Below are 15,146 nucleotides of genomic sequence, written 5' to 3' on the forward strand. Positions count from 1 at the left end.
TAAAATATTACATAATTATGTTGACTTCACCAGCAATAAAAATTGACCTACCCTTCACATAGAAGTTAAATCTTGTCCAGGGTTATTCAATAATCTTGTAACATCTAGATATGGCCCAAGAGGACTTAGGCTTTATGTTTTCAGTAAGACTAATGATTGAGTTGGTTTGTATATTAAATTTGTGCAAAACTAATTTTCCTGAATCCAGAAGCTTTCTCCTATCCTAGTGATAAATGAGTCACTCATCTGTACCTTAGTGGTGGCTTAGTCACTAAGTCATGTCCAACTCTTGCGATCCCATGGACTGGAGCCCACCAGGCTCCTCTGTCCATGGGATTCTCCAGGCAAGAATACTGGAGTGGGTTGCCATCTACTTCTTCCTGTACCCTAGTAGGAGTGGCATTTTTATTCTCAAAGGCAGTAGCGGACCACAAACGAGTAAAGGTAGATAGTACATGACTGTAATCCATAAGTAAAAAATGTATTATCTCTGTTTCCTAGGACTCAGCTATTAAGCAACATATAAAAGAGGAAATCTTATTACTATTCACCCTAATTTATACAGGTCTTATTGCTACTGTAGTTAGTTATATTGCCAACAAATTGTCTGAGCAATAGATGTTGCTATGAAGCAATAGATAGAGGTAGGTAGGTAGGCAAAAAGATCGATAGAGACATAGAAATGCATATGTCTGTGTCTCCATGTGATGTGTGTATACTTAATTATTTTGATCAAATTTGGTTAATTGAAATATTTCTAGAATTCAGAATTTTTAAATGCACATTCAGTTCAGTTCAGTCACTCAGTCGTGTCTGATTCTTTGCAACCCCATGAATCGCCGCACGCCAGGCCTCCCTGTCCATCACCAACTCCCGGAGTTCACTCAAACTCACGTCCATCGAGTCGGTGATGCCATCCAGCCATCTCATCCTCTTACTAAACTCAAATATGCCTTTGTGGACTTTGAGTTTCTTGTCATTAGAATATGTTATAAATTACAGAATTAGCCTGTGGTGCCACAACCAGAGAAAAAGATACAAAAAGAAAGAAAACAAATACCCTTGCCCCACAGCCTTCCTTTCCCAGAGACCATCCCTACCCTAGGGTAAACTTCATTGTCTTTTCACCTCTTTATGAGGTAGGGAGCTCAGGTTTGGGGTGAATCCATTTATCTCAATGTACCTGAGAGTTTTTTTTATGCTATTTTTCAGCCACTAAGTGACAGAAAGGTGTGCCACATGTCCCCAGGTATATGTTTCTGTGTATGTGTGCTTTGTCATTCAGTCGTGTCTGACTCTTTGCGACCCCATGGACTGTAGCCTGCCAAGTTCCCCTGTCCATGGGATTCTCTAGGCGAGAATACTGGAGTGGGTTGCCACGCCCTCCTCCAGGGGATATTCCTATCCCAGGGATCGAACCCAGGTCTCCCACATTGCAGGTGGATTCTTTACCATCTGAGCCACAAGGAAAGCTCAAGAATACTAGAGTGGGTAGCCTATCCCTTCTCCAGAGGATCTTCCCGACCCAGGAATTGAACCCAGGTCTCCTACATTGCAGGCAGATTCTTTACCAGCTGAGCTACCAGGGAAGCCCATGTGTATGCATAAAGTTCTGAAATTTAACATCAAAGAATTCCCTTTACACTACAGGAAGGCCTATGAAAGCTCAGATTTCTCTGTCATGAGATGAGTGGAGTATCTGAGGAAATAGGTTAATCAATTTTAAGTATTCCTCCAACGACATTCTAGAGGTTGGGTATCCGATCCTTCCCATGGCTAGAATCTGAGGAGACTCCTAAAAAGAAACATTCTTAAATATTTGTTCTCATCCATCTCACATCTCAAACTCTATAAGTCAGTAATGTCACTCAGCCAATCCAGAGTAAGACATGTATTTCTCACCATTACTAAGTAAAGTTGTTTTGTACCCACTTCTGTATTAGTGGTTTATATATTTTTAATATTTTAGATAAAAGATGGAACATAAAGTGCCACTTCATGCTATGTAGATCTTCCTTTTCTTATTATTGATTATTTTCTGGATAGACAATATACTCTAAAATCATTAAAAGTGCTGTAGAAAATCAGTGGGTATTTTATTCTTAATCTCTTTGCATACTTCTCTGTGTTTCCCATGATGCCATTTCTGGGCTTTTGCCCACTCTGAAGATTCTCCTTTAATTAGCTCTGAAGCATCTACTTGCGCAGAAGCTGCAGTTAAGATACAGGTAAATATCTTTCAAAAAAAACCTTATGCTCTACATAATATACCTACAACAAAGTCTAGAGATGATCATAAACAGTAAGATATTTGCTCAGATATTTGGAGAAGAACACACTCACATAAGCAATAGTTACTGAGTTCAATTAAGGATGCAGGAAAAATGTGGTGCAATTCCTGCCCTCCAGAGGTCACATCGATTATTCTCAATTTACAAAGAGTTCAACAAGGTAGACCTCAGTGTAAGTGGAGATTAAGAATGAGCTGTGGGAAAATCAGGGAGAAAAGTCCATATGTAAGAAAGCAATGTGAACAGAAATCTTTTCCATCCCAAGAGAGAACTTGGCTGGGGCATCTTCACCTAAGTCAGCAGTTGGCAAACACTGCAAAGGCCAAGATGGCAAATATATCAAACTTCATGGTCCACACAGTCTTTCACAGCTACTTAACTCTGCCATGTTCCTGTTAAACTTTCAATTTACAAAAACAGGCGGCAGCCAGACTTTGCCTTAGGGCCATAGTTTGCTGACCCCTGACATAAATAATCACAGTTTCAAGTTGGTATCATTAATAGACAAGGAAATAGAAGGGAAAGTAGATTACATGAGGAAAAAAATATGAGATTGGCATTAATAAACATTTGATTGAATATGACAAATATTTCCTGAGCACTTACTATATTCTAGATATGGTATTAGGTATTAGAGTAGTAATGGCTACCCACTCCAGTATTCTTGCCTGGAAAATCCCATGGACAGAGTATGCTGGGGGGCTACAGTCTACAGAGTTGCAGAGAGTTGGACACAACTGAGCATACGTTAAGGTATTGGGTATAAGGGGTAAAAGAAATGAACAAAAATAATCATACAATGTGATAAGATCATATCATGGAGCCACAGCTTTCTGTGTCCTGAAATAAGCAAGCCATGCACATGGGCTCAATAAAGGCCCTCCATTCAAATTACTTTAGTCTCCAAAACACGCTCGTGGCTCAGTAAACTGGGATAAAATGGGCAAGTTGAAGAAGCTGCCAGTGAGTGCTAGTAAAGACAGGACATTTGATGACTTTTGAATCAAGTGGATGGAAATGAAATTTAAAACTTCAGACAGACAAAGGCTAAATTGTTACTGGCAGCTGAAGTCATGCTTGTTCCTTTAAGAAGAATAGTGGAAGTTGAAATAGAAGTGATAAAATATTGATATCATAAAGATACTGACTTGTGATAGGTAAGCATATCAACTACTTTAAACTGGATGTGCTCTATGTACCAGAAACTACCATTATAAAAAGATAAAATATGCATCTCTGATGTTACCACACACTGTGAGTATTCACTCAGAAGATTTGCCTATAGGTCAAGTTTGTGGTTATGATGGGGGAAAAGAATGAACCAATCCCACTCCTGGAGAAATTGAAAGAAAAAAGGGGAATACCATTTTGATTATCCAGTACAATGATTTTTAGTATTTGACAAGTTTATAGACCCTTAGAAAATGTAATGAAAAATAGATATAAGATTTCCCACACACACAAAAAGTGTATTTATACATAGAAACAAAATCTTGTAAATCCAGAGGATCAAAGATCTACTGAATCCTATCTGTGGAGCCTCTGCAAGCCTGTGAACCAGAATTTGAGAAACACTGCCTACAGTAAGCCAGATACTTTTCATGTTTATCTCAGGTGATCCACAGACAAAGAGAACAACAGTTGACAAAGGTCCTGTTAATATTATCACCATTTTACAGAGATAAAGGAATAAGGATCACAGCAGCTAAGGAATTTGCCCAACATCACAAGCTAGAAAGTGGCAGAACTGTCTGTGAACACCCGGCTTACTAGTGAAATGGAACTCACATGTGCCTTGTTGCAGCCTTCTACTTGCAAACTAGGAGAAAGTAAACGAAATCATTCTTTTATAAAAACAACTTCTACGAAAACCCAATGGAAGCATTCCCCAAAGAGAAATAAATTCTTTGTTCTTAAATATTGAAAAAGTGTTTTAGGTGAAAACTTGCTCCCCACTTGACCCCCTCCCACCCCTGAAGATATTCACACCCTAGTCCCCAGAACCTGTGAATATGGTACCTTACATGGCAAAAGGAACTTTGCAGATATGATTACATAAATGATCTGGTGATGGTGAGATTATGATGGATAATGCTTGTAGGCCCAATAAAATCGTAAGTGTTCTAATAAAGAACATGGGCAGGTCAGACAAAGGAAAAGACTGTGATGATCGAAGCAGAGGGTGGAGTGATTTGACCACAAGCCAAGGAATGCCAGCAACCCCTAAAAGCTGGAAGAGACAAGAAGACAGATTCTCCCCTAGAGCTTCCAGAGAGAACCAAGCCTGCCAAATCTTGCTTTTAGCCCTGTGCAGTCTTTTTGCAGACCTCTGCTTTTGAACTGTGGTGTTGGAGAAGACTCTTGAGAGTCCCTTGGACTGCAAGGAGATCCAACCAGTCCATGCTAAGAGAGATCAGTCCTGGGATTTCTTTGGAAGGAATGATGCTAAAGCTGAAACTCCAGTAATTTGGCCACCTCATATGAAGAGTTGACTCATTGGAAAAGACTCTGATGCTGGGAGGGATTGGGGGCAGGAGGAGAAGGGGACAACAGAGCATGAGATGGCTGGATGGCATCACTGACTCGATGGACGTGAGTCTGAGTGAACTCCGGGAGTTGGTGATGGACAGGGAGGCCTGGCGTGCTGTGATTCATGGGGTCTCAAAGAGTCGGACACGACTGAGCGACTGAACTGAACTGAACTGACCTGCAGAACTTGAAGAGGATGAATTTCTATAGATTCAAGCCACTAAATTTGTGGAACTTTCTTACCATGGAAATTAGAAACCAATACCAAAAGTAAAACCAAGTTATTTATAATCAAATTTCATTTTTTTTTTCCTGAGCTCCATGAGAGCAGGGAGTTTTATATCCTAGCACCTAAAACAGTGCAAAAAACAGAGTATATGCCCAATAAAATACACAATGAAGCAATGAATGTTCATTGTGGTACCATGAGATTTTACAAATATAGGAGAATTAAAAGTGAACCTAGAGGCACATTCCTACAGGGAGAAAAAAAAAGTTTTAAAATGCTATATATATTAATAGATATAGAGTATAAAGACAACTTTATCTTTGTCATGTGTTTACACCCCAAAGATGCAAATACAAGAGAATTATTAAATAAATGTTAAGGTGAATTGATTGATTATTCAGCCAAATTCTCTAATACACTAGTCTTTTCTTCATATAATCTTTTGTTATTTATGAATGAGGTGGTCCAAACTCAATCTGCTTAGCAAATGACTATATTTTTCTTTTTCCTCACTTCTGATCACTCCTGCTATTCTTCTTGGAACTCGGCAGGGAATGAATTAAGGAATAATGAATCATTTAGAGGTTGCTGTGGGGAGGAGGCTGAAGCTTATGACTCCTACAAACAATGAAGTTCATGTCCATACCTCACAGCATGACTAAAACAAAAGATGACTATCCCCATTCTCTTTAAAACAAAAGGCTTCAAATTGATCTTCTATGGCCACTTTGCTTATATTAGGTTTTCCCTCCCAAGGGAAGCTGATGCGGTGATGTTTCGGGTAAAGGATTAAGAAAAAAAAAAAGAACTGAAGTACCAAACTCGATAGATGCCTCTTTTCAAGTCCCACCTACTAAAAGCTTTCATAGTTAGGGTCAGTGATTGCTGATGATACCTGGAATTATAGCCATCAGAGGCAGCATCATTAAATAGATATTATAAGTGTGAAAGATGTCCAAGGACAAGAGAGAAGAGGATGGGAGAGAAGAATTCTAAATCCTGTGGCTTAACATAGTTGATTGTATTTTGTTAAAGCAAATATTCCTAGTCAGTAAACAGGAATGTGCTTAGTTAGAGACCAGGACTGCCCAAGGTCTGAATCCTCCATGAGATGGGAAATCAAGGAAATGAAAGAATTACACAGAACATTTACATGAGTAAGACTGTGAGTAATATACAGCACTTATACCACATTCCAGGGGTCAGATCCCATCACTTCATGGCAAAGAGATGGGGAAACAATGGAAACAGTGAGACACTTTATTTTTGGGGGCTCCAAGATCACTGCAGATGGTGACTGCAGCCATGAAATTAAAAGACGCTTGCTCCTTGGAAGAAAAGCTATGACCAACCTAGACAGCATATTAAAAAGCAGAGACATTACTTTGCCAACAAAGGTCCGTCTAGTCAAGGCTATGGTTTTTCCAGTGGTCATGTATGGGTGTGAAGGTTGGACCATAAAGAAAGCTGAGTGCCAAAGAATTGATATTTTTGAACTGTGGTGTTGGAGAAGACTCTTGAGAGTCCCTTGGACTGCAAGGAGATCCAACCAGTCCATCCTAAAGGAAATCAGTCCTGAATATTCATTTAAAGGACTGATGCTGAAGCTGAAACTCCAATACTTTGGCCACCTGACATGAAGAACTGACTCACTGGAAAAAACCCTGATGCTGGGAAAGATTGAAGATTGAAGGCAGGAGGAGGAGGGGACGATGAAGGATGAGATGGTTGGATGGCATCACTGACTTGATGGACATGAGTTTGAGCAAGCTCCAGGAGTTGGTGATGGACAGGGAAGCCTGGCATGCTGCAGTCCATGGGGTTGCAAATAGTCAGACACGACTGAGTGAACTGAACTGAGGGGTCAGAACTCTTTTATATGGCTACACACTCCCATCTGCAAAGAATTCTAGGCAATACAGTATGGCTTCAAAACTAAGAAGCAGAGAAAACAACTTGGGTAAAGATAAGTATTCGACTCATTTCCTATTGTTCTTCCCCTCATTTACTGTGTTCCAGCCATTTTGGCCTCTTTGTTTATTTTTAAACCTATTAAACCAAAGTCCTATCTCAGAATCTTTGTACAGACTGTTCCTAACAACCTAAATGCTGTTCCCGTTAGATATTCACATGACTTTCCCTCTAATTTCATTCTGCTTAAAACCACTTCTTCAAAGAGGAATTCCCTGACCCCCACCTCCATCTAAAAACAGTACCCTGTCGCTCTCTATTCCCTCACTCTGATTTTTTGTTTTCCTTTATGTAATTCATCACTATTTGATATTATGCATGCATGTGTGCTCAGCTGTGTGTGTGACCCCATGGACCGTAGCTCCCCAGGCTCCTTGGTCCATGGAATTTTCCATGAAAGAATACTGGAGTGGGTTGCCATTTCCTATTCCAAGGGATCTTCCCAATCCAGGGATCAAACCCATGTCTCTTGCATCTCTCACATTGCCAAGCAGATTCTTTACCACTGCACCATCTGGGAAGACCATCTGACATTATCAGTTCAGTTCAGTCACTCAGTCGTGTCCAACTCTTTGCGACTCCATGAATCACAGCACGCCAAGCCTCCCTGTCCATCACCAACTCCCGGAGTTCACCCAGACTCACATCCATCAAGTCAGTGATGCCATCCAGCCATCTCATCCTCTGTTGTCCCCTTCTCCTCCTGCCCCCAATCCCTCCCAGCATCAGAGTCTTTTCCAATGAGTCAACTCTTTGCATGAGGCGGCCAAAGTACTGGAGTTTCAGCTTTAGCATCATTCCCTCCAAAGAAATCCCAGGACTGATCTCCCTTAGCATGGACTGGTTGGATCTCCTTGCAGTCCAAGGGACTCTCAAGAGTCTTCTCCAACACCACAGTTCAAAAGCATCAATTCTTCGGCGCTCAGCCTTCTTCACAATCCAACTCTCACATCCATACATGACCACAGGAAAAACCATAGCCTTGACTAGACGGACTTTTGTTGGCAAAGTAATGTCTCTGCTTTTGAATATGCTATCTAGGTTGGTCATAACTTTCCTTCCAAGGAGTAAGCGTCTTTTAATTTCATGGCTGCAGTCACCATCTGCAGTGATTTGGGAGCCCAAAAAAATAAAGTCTGACACTGTTCCCACTGTTTCCCATCTATTTCCCATGAAGTGATGGGACCGGATGCCATGATCTGACATTATAACATCTATTTATTTGTTCATTCCATTTTTATGTTTTTCTCACTAGAATGTAGACTCCTAAATGTCAGAAACTTAGTATGGTCTCATAATTGCTGTATTTGCAGCACCTAGAACATTGCCCCATATATGATAAAACACTCAGGAAGAATTTTATTGAATGAAAGATGTTTCTTAATAAAGACTTCACATATATAAATACTGCAATGACTCTATTTTCTAATGACCCATTTTGAGCACAGCCCAGGTTACCCTCTTTCACAAATATCTCTTATTCATTCCACTTCATCCCACTAACTCCTATCCATCTTGAATTTAACTCATCTCAAGGATCCTCTCTTTTCCCAAAACTCCAGCTGCTCTGTGCTCCATAGTGCTTCACACATAACTCCTTCCTGTATGGAAGTCAACTGATGATGTGTCTGTCTCCCCCACAGTACAATTAATTCCTCCTGGGCAGGGCTGTGTATTCCTTAACTTTGTGTCCTTATTGCCTAGTATAATATCTGACATATGGTAGAATCTTAACAAATATCTGTTCATCAGAACTGTTCAATAAGTTTGAAGACTTCTTGCTGCAGAAAAACTTATCAAGAGAAAAAAAAAAAAACCAACCACTTAGACTTCCCTAAGCAGATTTAATAAGAATTTGGCAAAACATGATTCCTCCCAGCTCCTTCCAAATTGTAAGAATACAAAAATTGTTCCTTGAATCATATATAATTAATGCAATGGTTATTAGAGCTGGATTATTTGTTTTAAATATGTCATTATGATGCAGTAAAGTGGTAACAGTTTAGTGTTATAGATGTAATTTGTACATTGAGATCCATGAATAATTGATGCACCCATCCTCTTTATGTCATTTTATAAAATTTAGAACATAATCTTATTTTAAATGATTGTAGAGATTTTAGTATTTGTTAGTTTTTAACTTTGGATCATTTTGCTGTTGAATTCATGATCAGAGAAGCCAGGCCTAATGGTAACATTATCGCTAAATGAAAAAAAGATCCATTTCACATTGATATCCTTAATGGTGTAACTTGCAGCAATGTCTTATAAAGAAATGTGGAGATTCCTTATAGGAAATGGATAATTGGAGAGACAAGTTAATCCTGGAACTAACAAGTAGAGAGCTTCCTTCCCAGGTGGCTAAGTGGGAAAGAACCCACTTGCCAATGCAGGAGATGCAGGAGACATGGGTTTGATCCCTGGGTCTGGAACCTCCCCTGGAGAAGGAAATTGCAAACCACTTCAGTATTCTTGCCACGAAAATCCTATGGACAGAGGAGGTTGGTGGGCCCCATTCCATGGGATTGCAAAGAGTCAGACATGACTGAGCACACACACACAAGTAGTTATAATAACCCATGAGGTGATTAGTAAAATCAAGTATTTTTTCTTAACTAGAGAAGTCCTTATTGCATTCATTTTCCATGTGTATAAAAGGTTTCTAGAAAATATGGTAACAATTGGACAAATGTAACTCCTGTCAGAGACAGACACCTTCAATCTGTAAAAAATAAAACATATTATCTGTGTATCTAGACTTTGTGTATCCCCTTGTACATGTATATATTCTGCGATACAGACATATATTTATGTGTCTATATGCATAAGACATCTTCTTTCTCTCTCTCTCTCTATATATATATACACATATATGTGTACATGTATGTATACATATATATATATATATATGTATATATATTTAGTATGGTTAATAACCATGCCTCCCAGGGTAGGCAATCATGACTTTTAGAAATCCTATTCCACTATGTTACTTACATTTCATGAACTGATTAGATGTTTGGTTCTGTCTTCACCCATGCCAAAAGAACAGGCTTAAGACACAGTAGCCAAACCAGATGTGAGTTTACAAAATGCATTTGTTCAATTTCTATTTGGATCTTTATCTAAAAATCAATAATGTCTCAGCCACCACCTCATGGTGAAGTCCACCAGAGAAAACTGAGCCAACTGGATATCAATATTAACACAGATATCAATGCATATGAGTCTATAAGATCACTAAAACCAAATATAGCTTAAATTTCTCTGGGATCTTGGGTAGGCATCAATCCCATTGACTCATCAATAATGAGTGCTGTAGTGACTTCAGGTTTCAGAAAGTAAAGTGAGATACCTGGTACAATTCTACGTTTGGGTGAAGGAAGAGGAAAGATAGGATATAAAGAAACAATTTTTCTTTGAGGTGCCAGGTTTTCCCACCATTCTATCAAATAAGTCAGGTTCTATTTTGTTCAAATTTGGAAAACACCATGTATATAGAATACAAGTTGAGTTGTGCAATTTCATGATAATTAGATAAATAATCCATCTGGGGCAAATGAGATACATTCATCAGTCTACAAACAATATGCTTAGGATATAAGTTTATTCATTCATTAGTTCAGTTCTTACTGATTACTGATGTAGTAGTGATGCTGAAGGCCAAATCACTGTTCATTCTTGCCATGGTTTCACATCTACTACAGAAGACAAGATCAGTAACTATATATTATTTTCATTTATATTTGGTTTATTTTTCTTCTGTGATGTGATACTCCACATTTCCAACAGGAGTCTTTATAGTTTTGCATCAAAAAATAACATTCCATCTAATTTAATGTAGCTTAGACCTGTCAAGAAGAAAGGGCAAGAAGCCAACCTGCTGACTGACTAATAATTTTAGGCAGGGTCTCTTGGGGATTCAGTATCTGTATGTGGTTAATATAGGCCAGACATTTAGCTTTGCAGTTTGCTAAAATCAATTCCATCAGCTCATCTCAAGTGTGATCAAACTCTGGGGGAATTATTTGGGCTGGAAAAACCACAAGAGATGGGCATGCAAACCAGAGTATCAATTTATTTGCATGGTTGATGTACTTGGCAGAGTAAGCATCATTGATCAGGGTAATGCACTAAGGAAACTGAATTAGAGATGAAAAACAGTTGCTCGCATGCTCAGCCTTAGAATTATGCAAGTTAAGGATTCTCAAAAAGTGGTCCATCCAGCTAAATTAATTGTTAAGATAATATTTTTAAACAGCTTTACTGAGATACAGGCTTCCCTAATAGTTCAGTTGGTAAAGAATCCACCTTTAATGTAGGAGACCCTGGTTCGATTCCTGAGTTGGGAAGAAGCCCTGGAGAAGGGATGGGCTACCCACTCCAGTATTCTGGCCTGGAGAGTCCAGAATGTATAGTCCATGGGGTTGCAAAGAGTCGGACAAGACTGAGTGACTTTTACTATCACTTACTGAGATATAATTCATGTGTCATACAATTCATCCTTTTAAAGTGTACAACTGAATATTTTTATTGTATTCACCTCTAATTTTAGAACATTTCCAGCACCTCAGAAAGAAATCCTATACCCGTTACCAGTCATTACCCATTCCCTCTTGCCCTCAGCCCTACACCTCGAGGCAACAACTAATCTACTTTCTTTTCTATTGATTTGTGTATCCTGGACATTTTATATCAGTGGCATCCTGCAATATGTGTTTCTTTGTGACTGGCTTATTCACTTAGCATGTTTTCTTGGTTTTCCTATGGTGTATCATATATCAATACTTTGTTACTTTTTATTTCTGAATAAAATCATATTTTATGAATATACTAAATTTTATTTATCTCTTCATGGCTGATGTATATTTGGGTTAATACTAATTTGGGGCCACCATGAACAATGCTGCTATGAACACTCACATACAAGTTTTTGGGTGAACATATGTTTTAATTTCTCTTGGGTATTTCATAGGATAACTCTGGGCTTTCCTGGTAGATCAGATGGTAAAGAATCTGGCTGAAATGCAGGAAATCCCAGTTTGATTCTTGGGTAGGGAAGTTCCTCTGGAGAAGCCACGGCAAACCAATCCAGTATTCTTACCTAGAGAATCCCCATGGACAGAGGAGCCTGGCAGGCTATAGTCCATGTGGTCACAAAGAGTCAGACATGACTGAGCGACTAAGCACAGCACAGCACAGGTTAACTTTGTGCTTAAATTTGGGGGAGGCCTACCAAACTCTTCTTCAAAGGAGTTGTACCATACTTAATTCCCATCAGCAATTATAAGCATTCCAATTTTCTCCACATCCTCACCAGCACTTGTTATTTTCTATTGTTTGTTAGTAGACATCCTAATGGGTATGGGGTAGTATCTCATTGTGGTTTTGATTTGCATTTCTCTAACTAAGATCATGACATCCGGTCCCATCACTTCATGGCAAACAGATGGGGAAACAGTGGAAACAGTGGCTGACTTTATTTTTCTGGGTTCCAAAATCACTGCAGATGGTGATTGCAGCCATGATATTAAAAGACACTTATTCCTTGGAAGGAAAGTTATGACCAACGTAGATACCATATTGAAAGGCAGAGACATTACTTTGCCAACAAAGGTCCATCTAGTCAAGGCTATGGTTTTCCCAGTAGTCATGTATGGATGTGAGAGTTGGACTGTGAAGAAAGCTGAGCACCAAAGAATTGATGCTTTTGAACTGTGGTGTTGGAGAAGACTCTTGAGAGTCCCTTGGACTGCAAGGAGATCCAACCAGTCCATCCTAAAGGAGATCAGTCCTGGGTGTTCATTGGAAGGACTGATGTTGAAGCTGAAACTCTAATACTATGGCCACCTGATGTGAAGAGCTGACTCATTTGAAAAGACCCTGATGCTGGGAAAGATTGAGGGCAGAAGAAGGGGACGACAGAGGATGAGATGGTTGGATGGCATCACCTACTCGATGGACATGGGTTTGGGTGGACTCCAGAAGTTGGTGGTGGACAGGGAAGCCTGGCATGCTGTGGTTCTTGGGGTCATAAAGAGTGGAACACGACTGAGCAACTGAACTGAACTGAACTTTGGAGAAATAGCTATTCAGATCTTTCATCCACTTTTTAATTGGAGCATGTATTAACATTTCATTTGTTTTATTGACAAGCAATGTCATATTGTACAGATATACCACATTTTATGTATCCATTTATCAGTTGACAGATATTGTGGAATAATGTTTGTATTTCTATGGAGAATGTTGGTGATGTCAGCAGGATGGAGACCCAGGGAAGTGTGTACTATAGAAATTAATTTGGTTTATGGGCCTAACTGCTGAAAGAAGTAATAGTGCCTGAAAGAATCCAGAAAATTTTATAATATACAGCTAACATATTTAAAGTAGGGGGAAGGTGAAGCAGTCTTAGTCTCTGCTCCCCTAAGAAGGTGAAGCCATCTTAGGCAAGGCAGCCAGCCTCTAGATAGCAGTTATACTTGAAGCCATGTATTAGTGCACTCTCTTTCTAGCTGTGTGCATGCTTAGTTGCTTCAGTCGTGTCCAGCTCATTGAGAACCCATGGCCTATAGCCTGCCAGACTCATCGGTCCATGGGGTTTTTCCAACAAGAATACTGGAGTAGGTTGCCATGCCTTCCTCCAGGGGATCTTCCAGAAGGTCCATCTAATTTAAAGCTGAAACTTTAATTACTGGAGAATTAAGTTACTGGAGAAACAGCACCAAGGTACAATTAGCCCATTGCCCTTGGAGAAAAAGGATTGGCAGGAAAAAGAAGGGTCAGGGTCTTCAGCAAGCAAGCTGAAATGCCAGCAAATGGAGCATTACTGAGAAATCAGGCAGAAGTGGGACCACATGAACCAGGAAAAAATGGTAGAGAACAGAGATGAAGGGGGATCATCATTGTAGGGACAGTAGCCCAGAGCCCACCTCAGTCATTTTATGTTCAGTGCAGAAATTTAGTGATATTATTTCTATATTTTACCAGCTAGAGGGTGAAAGTCCACTACCTGTCTTGGTCAGACTTGGCTTTGGATCTGAAGTCTTGAGCATACACGGTAAAAAGCCTATATTAATAGCAACGTAGAACGAGAGAAAAGCAGTGACTTCCAAGCCTCTGTAATCAAAAGATACAATCAACACTAGTTCATCTATCTATCAATCTATCAATCATCCATCAATTCTTTTCATTAGAAGAAAGTGGTAACTCCTCTTTTGAACCCTTTCTTTCAGCACTGGAACAGATTTCGGACCCTTTGGTCTAATACCAAAGCAAGTGGTAGATAGTGTTTATGCCACGTTTTAAGATGGGGTGGGGGGGTGGGGGCGAATGGACCTTTAAACATCAAAATCATCCCCAGCCTGTTAAGAAGAAGCTACTATGAGAGCCTTACTGAGGGAATAGCAGGTTTTTGTCTCTTATCGCATGCTAATCCCTGGTCAGATGCTAAATGGTAGAATGTCCTGCCCAAATCCCATGTAAATTATTATTGCTATATTTCTTTTACCATCCCTTCCCAATACTATATATTTATATTTACATAAGTTAAATGTGCATATAAACTTTCAACTCACTCTACAGTTTTCTTTATATAAGCTGTATTTCAGTCCTTTTCCAGATGTTACACCTTGAATATATTGAGTGAACTAACTCTGGAGACCCCTTGCTGTTTTGGTCAATGGTATTTCTGATAGAGACTTGGGATACACCCTAATCTCACTGTTAATTATTTTATTCAATAGTTAACCAAAATTATTTTTTATCTGTATTGTGCTTGATATAAGTCAAGAAAAAAATCCTGTCCTCAAAGAAATCATAGTCCAGGAGTGGTAGTGAAGAGGTGAACAAATAGACAATGAAATGCCAAGTAATGAACAGGTAGATGCTTTAGAAACACAAAGAAATACTTAACCCAATTCCAGAGTCTCAGATAGCTTTTGTAGAGGAAATGGCTTTCCCTGAGACTTGAAAGATGCATAGGCATCAGCCAAAAAGAGGTGGGGGGGACCCTGGCGCAAGAAAACATGCCAAAGGGAACAACCTGTAAAAAAGCACTTCATATATTTAAGGGACTGTATCAAATAGCCAATCAGATTCTCTTTCTTGGGAAGTTTGAATGCAGG

Source organism: Bos indicus, chromosome 6 (assembly GCF_029378745.1).
Source record: "Bos indicus isolate NIAB-ARS_2022 breed Sahiwal x Tharparkar chromosome 6, NIAB-ARS_B.indTharparkar_mat_pri_1.0, whole genome shotgun sequence".
NCBI lineage: Eukaryota > Metazoa > Chordata > Mammalia > Artiodactyla > Bovidae > Bos > Bos indicus.